Here is a 14,274-nt window from a genome sequence, read left to right as displayed (position 1 = left end):
AAAGAAAAAACAAATCACTTAAGTAGTAAGGGCATTTTTTTAAAAAGATTTATTTATTTATTTATTTGACAGAGAGAGATCACAAGTAGCCAGACAGGCAGGCAGGGTGAGAGGGGGGAGCAGGCTCCCTGCTGAGCAGAGAGCCCCATGCGGGGCTCGATCCCAGGACCCTGAGATCATGACCTGAGCCAAAGGCAGCGGCTTAAACCACGGACCCACCCAGGCGCCCGTAAGGGCATATTTTAATCAGTAATAAACTCTTGCAGTGGGGAAGAATCCGGTATAAACCGTGACAAGCCGTCTGGCTCACACTACCTGACCCTTTCTGGAAACAGTTTGCTGAACCCCTTTGTGGAGTAACCATACACTCGTCAGTCAGCTAATTTGCCCCTTGCTGTTCCCATCGGTGACGGGAGAGCCAAGAGATCCATTTGTTCTTAGAACAATTTAAAAGGAAGAAGCTTGGGGCGCCTGGGTGGCTCAGTGGGTTAAAGTCTCTGCCTTCAGCTCAGGTCATGATCCCAGGGTCCTTCCATTTCAGTGTCCATATAATAAAGTTTTATTGGAACCGTCAAAGAAAAAGTCACTCAAGGATGCCTGGGAGGCTCTGTTGGTTGAGCGTCTGCCTTCGTTTGTCTCAGGTGATGATCCCAGAATCCTGGGATCGAGGCCCACATCGGGCTCTCTGCTCAGAGATAAATAAATATTTATATATAAATATTTTTATATTTTATATATATTTATATATAATTTATAAATTTATATATTTATATAAATAAATGTATATTTATATAAATAAATTTATATAATTTATAAATTATATATAAATAAATATTTATTTATTTATTGTCAAATAAATAAATAAAATCTTCTAAAAAATAAATAAATAAAAGGAAGAAGCATGAGTCTGGGGGCATCTGGTGGGTCTCGGGGTGGGGCTTTGTCCAGATGCCTCCGTGTTGTCTCAGGGGTTTGGGCTGGGCTTGCGGGACTGGCCCAGGAGCACAGCTCAGCCTTTTCTCCAGCCATGGGCGGTGCAGATGGCTGGCACGTGATTGGGAAAGCAAAAGGATCAAAGAGAGCAGGGTGGCAAAATGTCAGGAAGCCAAAACGGGGACCTGCAGAGAACGGGGTGGGGGGGCAGGTGAGTCCTGGAGGACACTGCACAGCCCCACGCGGTCCTACAGCCGCCCGCGGGTCACTGCCCCAAAGAGGCAGAGACAGAACCCGACAGCAAACAAGCAGGTAAGAGGACGGGAAAACACGAGTCGGGGCCAGCCAGGGAGTTGATCCCACGGTTTAGGAGAAGGAAGGAAGACAGATGACCTCATCCCACAAACTCCATTTTGGAAGTCAGTGTTACCATCAGTGTGCATTTTATTTTTTTATTTAAAGATTTTATTTATTTATCCGACAGATCACAAGTAGGCAGAGAGGCAGGCAGAGAGAGAGAGGGAGAAGCAGGCTCCCCGCCAAGCAGCCCAATGCGGGGCCTGGCCCCAGGACCCCGGGACCACGACCTGAGCCGAAGGCAGCGGCCCAACCCACTGAGCCACCCAGGCGCCCCCGTCAGTGTGCATTTTAGATCCCTACATGGGCGCCCGTGTTTTCGGCACCAAAACCCCCCTCTGAGTGGAATACCAACCGAACAGAATACGTTTGGTTTTCCGGGACTTGAACTCTTTCGAGAGTTTCCTAGGTGCGCCCGAAACTGCTTTGCACACAAAAGCATCCGAGGGAAGCTGCCAGAGAGCCACCACGCATGATCGCATCTGCTCCAGCTTCTGCCGTGGGGAGAAATACGCCACAATAAGGCAAAACAGAGCCCGATGCCAAAAGAGAAGCAGATCCACCAAACTGAGGAAGGAAAACGGGCTTCTCTCCCCGGCGCACTGACCGGCTTGCCAGGAAGGAGGTCCACAAGGGGCAGTCGGTCCATCTTCCTCCGCTTGGGTCCGGCTTGGGATGTAGGGCATCCCTTGGACCTCAGCGTGGGGTGCAGTCAGACCACGCTCTGAGGACCCCCCAGCTAAGCTATCACACAGGGCTTCCGCCCCCTCGCTTGGGTGTATGCATGTCACGGCCCCCGGATCGAGGTCTCACACAACTTCACGCTCTCGGCTCTTTAGAAGTCCCTGGATTCCCTGAGGAGCCAGGACTAGCCATTTGGTAATCGAGAAGTATTTGCGGGTGAGATTTTTTTAAACTGTGGTAAAATGAACAAAGCATAAAATGTACCATCTTAACCTTTTTTTTTTTTTTAAAGACTCATTTGCTTGAGAGAGAAAGAGTGGGGGGGGGGCGGTAAAGGGAGACTCTGCACTGAGTGGGGATCCCGACATGGGGCTCCATCTCATGACCCTGAGATTATGACCTGAGCTAAAACCAAGAGTTGGACGCTCAACCGACAGGCGCTCTCCCCACCATCTTAACCACCTCTAAGTGTGCAGGTCAGTAACGTTAAGCACATTTACACTGTCCTGGGACCCGTCTCCAGAACTCTCCATCGTCCTGAACTGAAACTCTGCCCACACTAACCAACTCCCCACTTCCCCTCCCCAAACCCTGGGTAACCACCATTCTCCTTTCTGTCTCTATGAAGTTGGCTACTCCAGTGAAATCATACAGTATTTGTCCTTTTCTGTCTGGTTTATCTCACTTAGCATCCTCCAGGTTCACCACGCGGTAGCCTGTATCAGAATCTCTTTCCTCTTCAAGGCTGAGTAGTATTCCATTGTATGGCTGATTCTACCACGTTTCGCTGATCCATTCATCCACTAATGGACACTTGGGGGCTGCCACCTTCTGGCTCTTGTGAATAATGCTGCTGTGAACATGGGCGTTCAAGTGTGTCTTCGTGACTCTGTTTGCAATTCTTCTGGATATCTACCAAGTGTGACATTTCTTAAATCAAAACTATTGCTGTGCTGTGAATCGTGTAAGCCTGATGATTCACAGACCTGTGCCCCCAAAGCAAATAATACATTATATGTTAATTTAAAAAAAAAAAGGAAAGGAATAAAAAAACGATTGGAAAATATCCATGATGAATACAGTACCGAGACTTTACGTGAAGACGGGATCCAAATTATTGCTTTGTCCTACTGTCATGCTCATGTGGCGTGGCATCACGGGGGAAAGTAGCCACAACCGTCCCCACGTGCATAGGAGAAAACTGATGCGAGGCTGCTGCTTTGCCAATGTCTAAGCAGGACCCTTTACCAGTCAGTCCTCACCTGACCTCTGTCCAGTAACCGGGGCAGGGGAGGGGAGACTCTCACCCTCTCTTTGGCTAACGCACAGAAGGTCCCGGCCAAGCGGTTTGGTTCTTACTCTTCCTTCCTTGAGACTAAAACTTTCAAGGACCCAGGTGTACCTCTATTTTTCCTGACTGCCCCAATAAAGTTGGATTTTAACCACATCATCCAGCAGCAACATGTCCCCTGCCAGCGTGGCCTGTCCCATTTGGAGCAAATATTTTATTTACAAATTCATTTCTAACTTATCCCCGCCCACTTTCAGAAAAGAGCTGAAGCAGAGGCGGGGACTAGGAAACGTGCGACGTGGACCCACGACACTGACGGCTGCTGTTCAGGTAGGGATGCGGCTGCCTACAGCCTCCTCTCGCCCACATTTCATGGTGTCACCCGTTGGCAGCCCCTGAGGCCATAAATTCGTCCCCACACAAGGCATGGCTCCTGCGGTAGCATTTTGTCCTTCGAGCCTCTGCTCCTTCTAGAAATTCCCCGTATTTTTCTCTTTGCCCTCTTTTTTCTTTACAGCATTCCAGCTCTTCCCACCCACCCCTCACGCTTGGGGTTTCCGAGTCTCCCATCTTCAGCTCTTCGTCCCACATGACAGTGGCTGAGAAATGTCACTCTTTTCCCGGCCCTGGGAGCCCATCCCGGCCTGTGCCTCCTTCTGCACCCCAGGCCCTCCAGAGCACCCCAGACACCGACGTCCAGACCCAACCTCTCACTTCTTACCCAAACCTCCCCTCCATTTTCTGTTGCTTCCGTTGGATGGCGTCTTGCCTACCGTCCGCCCAAGCCGCGAACTGCTGTCGTTCCTCGGACAGACCCCCGGCTTGCTCACCGGACAGACCCCCGGCTTGCTCACCAAGCCCCGCTTCACAGACGCTCCTCCTGAAACGATTCCCAAGCCCGCACCCTCGTCTTGCTCCCTGGCCACCGCCCGGGCTGCCCGAGGCCAGGCTCTGCCACCCTGGGTCCTCAGCCCTGCCACCAAGGGAGACTTTTCCAGACACACCCAGCCGTCACCATCTCTCATACAAGCGATGCCCTTCCCTTAACCGAGTATGCGCTTCCAGACCGTCTCCATTTCCTTCTGATGCTGTAACAAACCACACAACCTCAGTGGTTAAAAATAACACATTTATTCTCTTACAGATCTGGGGGCAGAAGTCTGAAATGACTCCTACAAGGCCCAAAGCAAGGTGCCGGCAGGGCCGGTTCCTTCGGGCAGTCCGGGTGGGGACGTCCAGCTCCTAGAGGCCGCCTCCCTTCCCTGGTGTGTCATTCCCACCCCTGCTTCTGCCATCACATCTGTTTCTCTGACTTTGGCCCCCACTGCCTGCCTCTAATTAGGACCTTTGTGCTCGCCCTGGGCCCGTCCAGATAATCCAAGATAATCTCCCCATCTCAAGATCTTTAACTTAAATCACACTGGGCAAGTCCCTTTCAAAAAAAGTCCCAGGTCCCAGGGGTGAGGAGGAGGGCAGGGGGTCTCCAGGCATGAGGATTCGGACGTGGACATCTTTGGGGGACCACGATTCCGTCTGCGTCCCTGACATCACCGTTGCGTGCCGTCGGGAAGGAGGGGTTGCGCCCAGCCCTGTCCTTCCGGAGCTGACGGTTCACAGTGGAGGATTTAAAACTGAAGACCAGGGGGTTGGGGCCAGTCAGTCTCGGCAGCACAGAAGGCACAGGGCCTGCCCCTTTCCTGAACCCGCTGAAGGCCTACTTACTCCGCAGGGCCCCGCTCAGATGTCACAAGGTGGCATGTTCTCTAGCCCCTCATGCAAAATTCATGCTTCCCTCCTTCTTGCGCCCTTGACCCTGTGCTCACTCACCGTCCCACGACTTACCCCATTCCGAGCAATTTGCCACGTCTGCATGCCTTGGCGGGTTAGAAACTCTTTGAAGGGCAGGGCTCTCCTTTCTTTGGAATGATCCCAGCAGCTAGAACCTTCCCCACAGCCGTCCTCCCTCCAAACCCTCTGCATAGTGCCCCGTAGACCATGCTCAGTGCCCCTGGGGCCGCGCTGGTGAGCGAGACAAGAGCGGGGAGGTGGTGGAGGAAGGCGGGCAGGGAGGCCTCAGGGAGCCTCCCGAGGTGAGAGAAGGCCTGGCAGAGCTCTGGTCGCCTGGTCTCGGGTGTGCGCAGCCGGAGCGGCTGGTCCCCGCGCTCGGCCCAGGCCACAGGGCTCCGGGTGGAGGGGGACGTCGGGGCCAGAGCACTGCAGCCGGCAGCCCGGGAGAACAGACCGGCTTCCAGAAGCGCTTGACTGAAAGGCTCAAAACTACTTTTAATTACGCTGGATCACACACACCTCCACCCGAATAGTTTTCTCTGCCCTGTTAGCAGCAGCGGCCCAGGGGATGATGTGGGCCCCCAGAGGCCTCCAGGGTCACCCCGAGGAGGAGGTCTGAGTCATCAGAGAAAGCCCGTGGGCCTACCCACCTTCCAGCCCTTCCTCGTTACTTTTGTCTCGGGTTATGTAACCGGCTTTCAGCCGGGTCAGGAAGCTAAAAGGATTGAACCCTCAAAACCTTCCTTTAGAAGCGCCTCCGCCGAGAGCATCCACTCCCGTTCAGCTTTGTAGAAACTCAGACCCGTTTGGTCCAGACGGATGAAAGCCTGAGCAGCAGGTGGGTTTGGGGGAGCGGCACAAAGCCACCCACTCCCTGACTTCGGCCGTTCCCTCCTGGCTCCCTCTGGTCTTTCGCACATAAAGGGGACAAGACCCTAAAGACCAATTAGAACAGGGGCGCCTGGGTGGCTCAGTGGGTTAAAGTCTCTGCCTTCAGCTCAGGTCATGATCCCGGGGTCCTGGGATCGAGCCCCGCATCGGGCTCTCTGCTCAGCGTGGAGCCTGCTTCCTCCTCTCTCTGCCTACTTATGATCTCTGTCTGTCAAATAAATAAATAAAATCTTCCGAGTTCCCCTTCGAGGTCTCCAAACCGCCAGGCGCTCCACTCATAGCCAGAGGGCTCGTCAGCAGATGCCTCAAGATTGCGACCAAAGGGCAGACACACGACCTTCTCCTCCCCTTTGCTCTGCCGGGGAGCCCGGAGCCCGCCAGCCACGCCCACCTTCCAGAATCCTTTGTTGGCTCCTCTGAGCACCTCACCAGAGCCACGTTCTTCCCGGGGATTGGCATCACAGTTTCCCGAAACAGTGGCTCAAATCAATTTGTAGGGCAGCAGTTTTAATGAGCTAAGAGTGGGATAATGCCATGGATTTTGCAAGCTGCAGCTTCTGTTCAATCTGATTACCTCCCTCTGTGGATTTACAATCAACCAGAGCTGGCTTCGGACAAAGGGGCATTTCGTCACTTTCCCCAGCTCTGCATGGCAGGTATGCGCCGACGACTGGGACAACCTAAAGCGGGCAGCATCCATCAAGACTGACATGACCGTGATGAAGCTGTCAAAGGAAGGGTTCCGACAGTGATACCTGCTAAGACACCAAATACTGGTGAATGCTGCTGTTTTGTCACTGCTCCGGGAGCTGTGTGGGGCGGGTGGGGACGTCACCGCGCAGGACAGCTCATTCCTCCGGCACCCCAGGCCATCACTCCGGCCCAGCTGTCACTTGCATTGGCAGAGGACCTCAGCGCAGAGGGGAGAGTGTCTTGAAGTTCCTCTCGGATCGAAGCCCGTGAGCCAGCCAGTTCTGCAGGTGCTCGAGGGCCTGCTATGTAAAAGACATAGGGCTTGAAGGTGGAGAGGTCACAGGACACTGTCTCTGTCATCCACAAACTCACAACCCCCTGCCTGTGAAGCACACACTGGGATAGCAGAGGTGGAAGGCTGGATCGCATGCAGCGAGAAAAGGGGGCTAATTCCAGCTGCTGGAGTTGGCAGAGTCTTGAGCAAGCAGAGCGCCCCAAAGGGGACCTGGAATTGGGAGGCAGGAGTGCCGAAGGCATGCTCCAAAGTACAGAGGCAAGGAAGCCCGGGGCTCCTCCCGGGGGATGGGAGAGGGGAATGGCAAGTGGTCTGATTTGGTCTGCTGTACGCGGTGCCTGGAAGACGGGGTCGGGGTGGGGAGGTGCCTCCAAAGTCCAATTAAGAAATTCAGGATGTTGGGGCGCCTGGGTGGCTCAGTGGATTAAGCCGCTGCCTTCGGCTCAGGTCATGATCTCGGGGTCCTGGGATTGAGCCCCGCATCGGGCTCTCTGCTCCGCGGGGAGCCTGCTTCCTCCTCTCTCTCTGCCTGCCTCTCTGCCTACTTGTGATCTCTCTGTCAAATAAATAAAATAAAATCATAAAAAAAAAAAAATTCAGGATGTCACGGCAGACCACCGAGGGCTTGTCAGAAAAGGAGCACCACGAGTGGGTCTGCTTCAGAAAAGTGAGTCTGGCTGCAGTGGGCAGGATGCACTGGGGCAGGACGGGGTCCTTCAAACCGGAAGAAAAAGGACTTCCATCCACCAGGGGGTTGTTTCGTTTGAAGGATGCTCTGGGGGTCAAGCAGCAAAGTCCATTTCAGACCAAGGGAGCTACAGCCGCTTAGAGCCACCACATGGGTGTTTGGACGCTGCAGTTCAGCCAAGCCAAGTGCAAACAGACAACCCTGCCCCAGCACAGACCCTCCACTAAGTCAGCTTCCTTCCCGTCTCCGTGCTTGACCTGCTCTCCATACGCCATGTTCCCACCTTGCAAGTATCGATGAAACTGTATTCTCCCGCGAACTTTCACACTAATCTCATTCTCGGGACAATACCCGAAGAGCACCAGAGCGACACTGGGATTAGCACCTGGGGGTCTTATTTGCATTTTCCCACTGAAGACGGGGGCCCGGCTTACCTCAACGAGAGCAGACAGCCGCTCGGGGAGTCCTCCAAATCCATTTGATTTGTACGTAAAGAAGTGTTTCTCTTTCCAAAATCCAGAGATGATTTATGTCATATCGTATCAGTGCAACTCAAAGAAAGCAAGATACCCAGCTTAAAAACTGATTTGCGGCAATGAGTAAGGATTAGAAATTGTCCTTCAGAGAGGCTGACGGTCCCATCCACTTACGTTTACAAACTCCAAGCACAGTGTAGTCAACTTAGATTTATGGTGCCACACTAATAGGATGTTAAAAATAAAACCGCCAGGGCCCACAACATTCTGTGACCTGCTAATGCTTCTCAACATCGCATCACGGCCGATGCAAAGAGTTAGTCCCCCAGCGAAAAAGAAGACCCTGACTCAGGGTGATTTTCTGCACAGCCAGCATTCTGGGGTTCGGGGGATAGTTGGATTAATGCTTGTCACACCACTCTGTCATGTATTATTATCCCACCCATATCATATATTGATGCAAACTAGGTTTACAAGTTCTGTAGTTAACTCTGGGCTGCACAAACCCAGCATTAACAAGCGACCTCGGTGACTCCCCCCAGTTCCTCAGATCTGCGTTGAATGGCAACTTCTCTGAGACGGGTACATTTTGTCATTGCCCACTGGCAGGTCACACCTTAAGCCCTTATAAATATGACAGGCCTTTGCTACCGCTGAGGTTCAAGAGATTTAAGTCCGGTCACAGATTTCCAGAAACTGGTTCGAATTTTACAAATGAACACTGAGCTGTTACTGCGGCTAGTTTCATGGCTAGTATCATGAATGAGGTCAAGGTGCTGTGCCTAACTTCTGGCAGACCGTGGATCCTAAAAGTAAAAGAAAGCACGGAATTGTGGTTCGCACGCAATAAACCAATCTCCAAATTATTAAAAAGGCATTTTATTATAAATACATTTTAGTTGTAGCAGTAAAATACATTTTGTGTTACCATGAATCTTTTAAGACAAAAGAACTTCACTGAGACAATGATCACAATGTAAGAAGTGTAGACCCCGGATCCCCCCCCCGCCCCACCCCAAAATGGAAAAGTTGTTCGAAGGAACCAAAGCGGATAAAGTAATTCCGAAACCAGGTTAAAAAAAAAAAAAAAAAAAAAATGACCCTCCTCCCCAAAAAGGAAAAAAATAAAGACCCTGGAGAGTGCCTTCGGGGCTATTTTATGGTACAAAGTCATTTTCACTTTGAAGGATAAACTCTTTAAGTATTAGAACCTCTCAGATGAGGTATCGTTCACTGTGAAGAAAAAATAATCATTATAATTTTGCCAGAAATTAAGATTATTAGATGGCTGCACAAACGGGCCTGGGGAGAGCCTTAGGCAGACCACCTCAGTTTTATAAAGCCTCCCTCTGGAAGACTTGCCAAAGACAGACCCCGTATGGATTTGCTAAGTAACTGATTGTATGACGTTAGCTAAACAAAGTTCAGGTAAGAACTGTATTTTTTGAAGCATTAAACACACACACACAAACCTGTCACTAATAACAGGACCCATTCCAAAATGCAAAACCCATTACCTTTATAATTTAGAGGAGAGGTATTTTCATCACCATATTTACCTAGGATACAACTACTACATGTAAGCAGTACCTTCATGGGTTCCAAAGAATCAGGTCAGATGACGGGCACAGGAAAAGCGGCTACAGTACAGTGTCCTATACACGGACTGACGGGAAGCAGGCACGGTCTGGATCTATGGAAATCCAAGACCCTTCCTCTGGATGGGAGGGGAGGACTGAGAAAGGTTCTCAGGTGGGACCCACAGGTTGGGACTTCAACCTGGGAAGAGAGAGGTCTTTGTATGCAAGGCATCGTGCAAAGCCAAATGGGAATCAACCAGAGCTCCCTGTGGGCTGGACACGGACAGAGGAAACTGTGCTGAACGTGGACACAGTCCCCACGGAAGGGTAATCAAGCCTTTCAAGGAGAAAGTGCTGTGGTTGAAGAATTCCAAAGCTGTGCCTTCTCTGATGCTTATCGTGGGTACTTCTACACCTAAGTCATTCTAGAATCTATTGCTTTCGAAGTATTTTTTTTTTCTCCTTCTAGTATCTCGGTAAATTCAAAGCCAAACTAAAAGCCAGAGTCAGAGCCCAATATCCCTCAAGCTGCAGTCTGGGGGGAGCATTACCAACAATGACAATAATATATAAATTTTTTAAATGTCCAAAGACTTTCTCAGTTTCTTTCTCAAAAATATCTTGCTCATACATGCGCACCTATGGTTTATGAGTAACTCGTGCTTCGTTGGTGTGGATCCCCCCAGACTGTTGTTGCAAACATATGTAGGTTTGTCTTAAGTAGGAAAGGAATCAGAGACAATTACCAATTTTCTGCCATCTACAACACTTCAGGCTCCCCTAATGCTTGCTGGCAGAGAATCCAGCGTAACTTTGTTAACCTAAGAGACGCATCATTTGGAAAGTAAAATCCTTTGCCTTTGAAGTTCCACGGCCCACACCCCCTCCCCCCAGAAAAGCTGTAAAAACCACGCACACATTATTTGGGAATTACTTATCGGTTTTGATGCTCCACATCGCTGCCATCGTAGGACCGGGCCCCCTGTACCGTGCCACTCTGACGGCTCCCTTTCACAATTCTCATCTCCATGTGCAGGGACCAAGACCAACGCTAAGCCCAGCAAACAGATGCACAGCTTCCAGAACAAAGCCCAGGCTGCAGGGTACACAAAACCAATCTCAGCCTAGCAACGCACGAGCTCCTGCACCCTAACGTGGGAGAGTAGCACAGACTGTAATGGGGGTGGACGATGGTGGGGGAGGGGGTGGCGGCAGCCACCCCAGAGGCTCTCGTCACTCCGCAGAGATCTTTCTCCATCACTGTTCCACTCACGGCATCGTAACTGCTAAAAACTTCTCACGTGGTGAGTTGTTTACACTGAGCAAAGACATGCACGGTTGGCAAGACCATCGGACTTTCTCTAGACCAGTAGTTCTCAAGTGTGGGTCCTGGACCAGCGGCATCAGCGTCACCTGAGAACTCACTGCAAACGCAAATGATGAGGCTTCAGCCTGGGATCAGAAACTCCAGGGCAGGGCCCAGCCATCTGTACTTCAACAAGATCCCAGGTAACTCCGATGCTAGCTGAAGTTTGAGAACCACTGCTCCTCCCTGCTCAAGCTTCTAAACATCTTAAAATAAGACAGATCTTTAAACAGATACTACTGGGTGGACTTCTGTGTTGAAGCTCCGTCACTGGCTACCCCTTCCACCCCCTTCACTTCTCAAATATCAAAAAAAGGTATTAATGAAAAAGTTGATTTGCAGGCAGTCACATGCTAGTACGCAAAACGGAATACAGAAGACGCCTCCTATATGAGGTGCAGAAATAGCTAAAAAGACACCCCAAGAACATAATGAAAGTCCCATAATATCGTTTAATGAACTCATAGAATTATATAAAACTTACTATGCTTTATGCTTAATATTTGTATCAAAATAAAATCTCTCTGTTGAACAAATTGCAAATAAAGTCTGGCCTAATACTGATTGCTGAAAACTATACGTGTATGAATGTCTCTGGGTTTCCTTCACGCTCCAGTTTTAGAAGCTTCAGACAACTGTCTAACTGGGGTTGGGGTTTAACCACAGCTCACATTACTAAGTCTAGATTGTTCTATCAGGTCTCTCCCTTCAAAAAAATTTAGAAACTCCTGTGACTATTTCCTTGAAGTTTATTCCAAAGTAGATATTTTCCATCATTTCAAAAATTTCAAATGTTACATTAAAAATGTCTTATTTTTAATGTTTGATATTCTAGTTTAAAGTAGTAACAATACATTTTCTGAATGTGTCTTATTAGAATGTTAAACGTTAGTAAGATTCACTCCTTTTAACAATGGTCTTGCGATTGCTAATTGAACAGATGTATGAAAGTAGTGTGAATTTAGCAGCTTTACAGTAAAATCTCAGCAAATAAATATCCAATTTCAAGTAGAAGGGAAAGGCAAGATGCCTAATATATGAGAACTTTGAAGACGAGCATGCCACGTACTCTTTCATGACCGTATCTTTATAATATGATGGACATCGCTACGTGATGTTTTGAACAAGAAATCATAGAACATTATCCATTATTCCTAATTGCTGGGTAGTTTGTGGATCAGAGGGCAAAGAGGGGAAAGCAAACTCAGGTTAACACATTTACTTCCAAGATTTAGGAAGACATGGAGGGTGGTGGTAGAAATTAAGGGTTTTTGTATGGGGTGGGGGGAAGGCTCGCAAGAAATGTCTGGTTAATCGTAGAGGACAAATTACTACCTTTGTGGAGCTAGAAGGGGGAAAAAAAAAAAAAAAACAACGGATGGTAGCCTAAATTACATTTTAAGGCAGCAATCTGTATGTCTCAATATATTTAAAGTTTTAATCTTGTATTTTTATACTTTTTCTGGGACTCCCTTTTCAGAGACAACTCCGATATGAAACAATGCTATCTAACCGCTGTCTCTTTTTAAAGGACTATTTCCGTAAATCTAATTTTCTTAAGAACAATAGCTGATATCTAAAATTTAACTTGAAATTGTTTTTTCACACCCCTGGCTCTTAGGCAAGGGTGGCTCTCTCTAGCCAAGGTGGCTAGAGATACATTCTTCTGTGTTTACAGTTTTGCTCTTAAGATGTATATACATGAAAAATGTTAAACATGTCAGGTAACTACACTAGAGCGAGATAATACCATATATTAATTATCTCAAAGTGAGGAAATTCAGTTAGCTTTCTCAGCAATTTCAATGCCTCCATAAACAAGAAAACTATTTTCGCAAATAGGTCTTGGAGATTGCTATGTTTAATTAGGTAATGCTTATTCAGTGGGAATTCTGCTTATTTTACTTAATCTGCAATTCTTTGAACTGAAAAGACCAACTGATGTTTACACTGAACCTGAACTTATTCTAGTATCTCTCGTGAAAAAAAAAAATCACACAAAGCCGTTTGTTATTTCATATACACAAAATGACCTGCATAGAAAGTCTATCTGTCTGAGGAAAGGAAAATTAAGGTCATGTTAGTTTAAATGGTCAATAATTAACTACTGATTAATCAAAAACAAAGCTCTGCCAAAACAATTTGGCAAAGTGTGTGCCAAATTGGCAGCCAAAACCCCCTTTAAAAACACACCAGAAAATACCCACGTTACACTGAATGAGTTTTTCTTCGAACCTTAACAAAAATTCATTTTTAGATCCGGAGAAAAACCTTGAACATAGATACTCTACAAGGGCTATCACCCAAAAGAATTTCTTTCAGGTAAAAAAAAGAAAATCTCAAGTAGCACTGAAATTAAAAAGTGAGATGAAAAAAAAAAATAGTTCTGGCAAGAAAAAGGAAAAACCTCAGAGTGATACAAAGAACAAAGAAGTAGAAAGACATCGTGTGAACAATTAACTTCACTGAAAAGAAATCTGTTCTGGAAGAAAAGGAAGCTGGTAATACTTGGTATCATCCAAGAGTTAACATCAAGTTTTCTTAAAAAAAAAAAAAAAAAAAAGTTCCATCTTGACTCTAAGGTTGAACCCAGCACTTAAGTTGTTTCTAAGTCTGCTTTGTGGGTACTTGCTAATACTATCTAAGTAATACCCAGACAGCATGAACGGCCCTCAGAAGTCACGCCTCATTTTGAGAGAAATTTAGTGATTCCTGCAGTAAGACTTGCTCAGAACCATTATTGATGGCTGGAAAGATGGCATTAAGTGATGCCGAGGAAGGGCAGGTGTGCTAGAATGCGCACTCGAGGCAGAATCTAAAAAGGTAGTAGATGAAAACGACATCCGAATCCTTGACTAGCTGCAGGAACAGTAAGGAAATGAGGGACACTTGGACACAGGAGAGCAGGGGACGGATAAATAGCTATTATTTCTAGGTTTTTTTTGGAAATAACTGCTGAAACAAGGCTGTCCCAACGACTTAGCAACTTCCTTATCCAAAGCTTCCCGTGTCAGTATATTTATGTAAAGCGGTGGGGTGTGCCCTTGACCTCTTTAACTATAAATACAGATAATTTCAAACTGATGCTTTTTAAAGGTTCAAGAACGGAAAACCGAAAATTAGGCAATCACTCCACAGCAAAGGATTATCTGAAAGCCCTGACGTGCCAGTTCTGTCTTCCTATTCTCAAACGCTCCCGAACATTTCTGCTGGGGCGGGGGGAGAAAATCAT

The sequence above is a fragment of the Meles meles genome, chromosome 18, assembly GCF_922984935.1.
Source record: "Meles meles chromosome 18, mMelMel3.1 paternal haplotype, whole genome shotgun sequence".
NCBI classification, from domain to species: Eukaryota; Metazoa; Chordata; class Mammalia; order Carnivora; family Mustelidae; genus Meles; species Meles meles.
The sequence above is the reverse complement of the archived record's forward strand: the minus strand, read 5'-3'. Positions refer to the sequence as shown.